Source organism: Silene latifolia, chromosome 6 (assembly GCF_048544455.1).
Source record: "Silene latifolia isolate original U9 population chromosome 6, ASM4854445v1, whole genome shotgun sequence".
Taxonomy (NCBI): Eukaryota; Viridiplantae; Streptophyta; class Magnoliopsida; order Caryophyllales; family Caryophyllaceae; genus Silene; species Silene latifolia.
The window spans coordinates 115,754,954-115,759,503 of NC_133531.1; positions in this window are offsets into that span (position 1 = coordinate 115,754,954).

Consider the following 4,550-nt stretch of genomic DNA (forward strand, 5'->3'; position numbering starts at 1 on the left):
GTGCAGTGGTGTTTGCTCTCAAGATTTGGAGGCATTACCTTTATGGAGCAATCTTTAAGGTATTTTCTGATCACAAGAGTCTCAAGTACATCTTCACGCAGAAGGAGTTGAACATGAGACAGAGGAGGTGGATGGAGCTGATTGGTGATTACGACATGGAAATCATCTACCATGAAGGGAAGGCCAATGTTGTTGCTGATGCTTTGAGTAGAAAGAGTGTACATTCCTTGTGTACAGCTCTATCTTTGATGAGGCTGAGGGACGAGGTAGCGAGCTTTGGGATTCATATGATGCGAAAGGAGATGCTATGGGTGATATGACAAAGACACATGGAGTTTTATGATGATATTCGAGGTAAACAGGCTTTGGATCCTAAAATAGTGGAGTGGAGAGCTGGAGTAGAGAAAGGGACAGTGTCCCGGTTTTCCATTCATACAGATGGTAGCTTGAGGTTTGATGGTAGGTGGTGTGTTCCTAATGACGAGGAGTTGAAAAAGACAATCATGACAGAAGCGCATTGCACACCATATTCAGTGCATCCGGGTGGAGACAAGCTTTACAAAGATTTGAAGAAAACGTTTTGGTGGCCTGGGATGAAGAAAGAGACAGCTGAGTTTGTGTCCCGTTGTTTGACATGCCAGAGAGTTAAAGGGGAACAGAGAAGACCACAAGGTAAGGTTCAGTCTTTGGAGGTGCCGGAGTGGAAGTGGGAATCCATTTCCATGGATTTCATTGTGGGTTTGCCGAAGAGTCAACAAGGTAACAACATGATTTGGGTGATAGTGGATCGTCGACCAAGTCGCTCACTTTGTTCCAATGAAAGATACATGGACTAAGGCACAATTGGCTATGGCCTATCGAAAGAACGTGCTTAAGTTACATGGAGTCCCTAAGGACATAGTGTCTGACAGAGATGCGAGGTTTATATCAAGGTTTTGGAAGGAGTTGCGGGAATCGTTGGGAACGACTTTGAAGATGAGTACAAATTTCATCCTGCGACAGACGGGCGGATCGAGAGAACAATCAAGACTCTTGAGGATATGTTGCGAGCTTGTGTGATGGATTTTGGTGGTAGGCTGGGAGCGAGAGGTTGGACTTGATAGAGTTTTCTTACAACAACGGCTATCACACTAGTATTGGTATGGCACCGTTTGAGGCTTTGTATGGGAGGAGATGCGGAGTCCGATCTGTTGGGACGATAGTCTTTGAGGCGGTGGTTTTAGGACCAGAGATGGTACATGAGATGGTGGAACAGTTAAGATAATCGGAGAACGTATGAGAGCGACCCAGGATCGACAGAAGAGTTATGCAGATCTACATCGTCGGGACATAGAGTTTCAGGTTGGGGACAAGGTTCTTCTGAAAGTGTCTCCTATGCGTGGGGTTATGAGGTTTGGGAAGAAAGGCAAGCTAAGTCAGAAGTTTATAGGGCCTTATGAGATCTTAGAGCGAGTTGGGGAAGTGGCTTATCGTTTGGCTTTACCGGCTGCGTTGGAGAGAGTGCATAATGTGTTTCATGTATCGCAGCTGCGGAAGTATGTGAGTGACCCGTCACATGTGTTGGAGGCAGAGAGCTTAGAGCTGGATGAGTCTTTATCATATCTTGAGGTACCTAAGCAGATCCTAGACCGAAAGGTTAGAAAGACTAGGGGTGGTGAGACAGTTTTACTCAAGATCCTTTGGTCTAACCACGAGACTGAGGAAGCTACATGGGAGGCAGAGGATATAATGAAAGAGCGTTACCCTTTCCTTTTTGATCAGGTATGAATGGTTACGGGGACGTAACCTTGTTTCTTTTAGGGGGGTAGGAGATGATCGCGAGAGTTATTAAGAGTTCTATATACACCTTTTTTATGTTGGGTCGGTAGGTTGTCGGGACGAGTTGGGTAAGTAGCGTGTTTTATTGTTGAGTTTTGTTTTGGTTGTGGAGTCGGGAATGTTTCGGGGTACCTTTGTTTTGGTAGTGGTTTGAACTTCGGGGACGAAGTTCCTTTTAAGGAGGGAAGACTGTAATACTCCGTATTTATAGTCTTGGGGGTACTCTATCGAGTAGCCCTTACTCTGTCGAGTAAGGGTATGTTGCAGAATAAAATAGTTTCTGACCTGTTGGGCACTCGATCGAGTAGTCAGCTTGGGGGCACTCGATCGAGTAGGGGGGTACTCGATCGAGTACCTTGGGTACTCGATCGAGTGTCCGGTTTACGGGGAGTTTTTCGCGGGTTTTGTTAATTATGCGATTAGGGTATTTAAACATAATCGTCGTTGTTTTAATTCACTTTTACCAAAACCTAAAACCTGTTTAAGAGAAAAGCGATCGATCATCTTCCTAATCGCATCCTTAACAATTCCCGGAGTTCAGACGGTCAGTTCGTATCGTAGTTCATGTCGTTGGATTCCTTGCGTCGAGGGTAAGCTTTTAATATAATTTATATAATGTTTTGCTAGGTTTGGTTAAACCCTAATTTAGGATTTGGGGGTTTTATGAATAGTAAGTAATTGGTAGTCTTTATATGTTATATGTTAGGAGGAGAATTCATAGAAGAGGCGTTTTGAGACAGCTGTAGATACCGTCTGCGTGTTGTGCTTTCCAGGTAGGATTTCCTACTCAGTATTAGTCCCATAATGGGATATTGGTGATGTGCTGTAGTTAGTTGCTTGATATGATGATTGTGTTTGTAATTGTGCTTGTGGTTGTGTTGTTGATGGTTCTCGAGATGCGTTCTCGGCTGAGTGGGGTCACTTGCGGGAGTGATCTCACGCCCTAGTTTCGCCCTTCGTGGAACCCGCCACGAAAGGGGATGTGCACATTAATGGACAGGGTTATCGCTCGTACGATGAGCGGGGCTTAGGTGGGAACGGCTGCGGTCCCCCATCGCGTGGTGGGTCCAAAGGACGATCGATATTGAGATGATGGGAGTTGGTGGCGTGTGTGTGTGTGCGACAGTTCAACTGTCTATTTGTCTTATTGTTGTTATCTATATTGATTGTGTGATTAGTACTGACCCCGGTGTTGTTTTGTAAAACCTGCGGTGATCCATTCGGGGATGGTGAGCAGATATTGAACAGGTATAGAGATGATACTGGGATAGCTGGGATGGCCACGACATGACGATAGAGTCTTCCGCTGTAGTTTAGTATTTATTTACATTTCGTTGAGAATGACAGTTTGGAATAATGTATTGTACTTTCAGTTTGGTTTCGAGGATTGTACTTATTCATTAAATTACTTATAATAAATGTTGTTTCTGTTTTGTCTATTTGATTATCATACCTCGGGCAACCGAGATGGTGATGTCTTCATACCTGAGTGGTCCTGGTAAGGCACTCGGAGTATGGGGGTGTTACATCGGGCAATCGAGATGGTAGTATCCTTATACCTGAGTGGTCCTGGTAAGGCACTTGGAGTATGGGGGTGTTATAAATGGTATCAGAGCGACCCTGCGACCGTATGGTGAGCCCGTGGTCGGGAGTACCCGGGTCACACACCTAGCGGGGGAGGATTCTGGGCTTGGCTGCGGTCAAGTTGGAGGCACAACGAGGACATTGTGTTCTTTAAGTGGGGGAGATTGTAACACCCCAAGTTATTGAGAGGAAGGTTGTCCCACATCGGGGAATTGAGGAGGTTGTGATATGTTTATAAGAGATTCCACCCACCACTTAGTAACAAGGCCTTGTGCTTTTGGGCTTAAGTGAGGACAAGTAATGGGCCCAAAGGTACATATCCCATCTTATTGGGTTGTGTTACGACAGTGGTGGGTCGGGTTGTTATAAGAACCACCACCACACATTATGTAACTAATACTGAGTAGGGAAACCCTACCTGGAAAGCAACACGGAATCAGACGATCAAGCAGCTAAATCAGAATCTCTCCTCAACGAACCCTCCTCCTATAAATACATACATACATACATATTATTACTACTATAATCACATAACCACCAAAACCCCCAAATCACCCAATTAGGGTTTAACCAACATTAACCAAACAATATAAAAATGATATGTAGAGCTTACCCACGACGCACGGATCACAAAGGTGTAAAGAACGATAAAAACCGACACTACTAGCTCCGGGATTTGCTAATAATCCTGCGAGGATGATTCAACGTAACTTCTAATCTTCTCTTGAAGGTTTTAGGTTTTGAAAAGTGTTTTAATAAAAGTGACGAAGGCCTTATATCCCATTCCCACATTATTAACAAAACCCGTCAAATATCACCCGTTAACCGACTTACTCGATCGAGTAAGTCACTTACTCGATCGAGTGACACTTACTCGATCGAGTGCCAACCTTACTCGATCGAGTACCCATCAGGCAGACTACTGTTTTGCGTAAAACCATACTTACTCGACAGAGTAAGCCCCACTCGATAGAATACCCCAAGACACATAAAACCGTAGTATTACAGTCTTTCCTCCTTAAAAAGAACTTCGTCCCCGAAGTTCAAGCCACAAACAAAAACAAACACACCGACACCTTCCCGACACAACAACATAAACAAAACTCAACACCAAACTCCCATCACACCTCTCAAAACAAAACTCAACC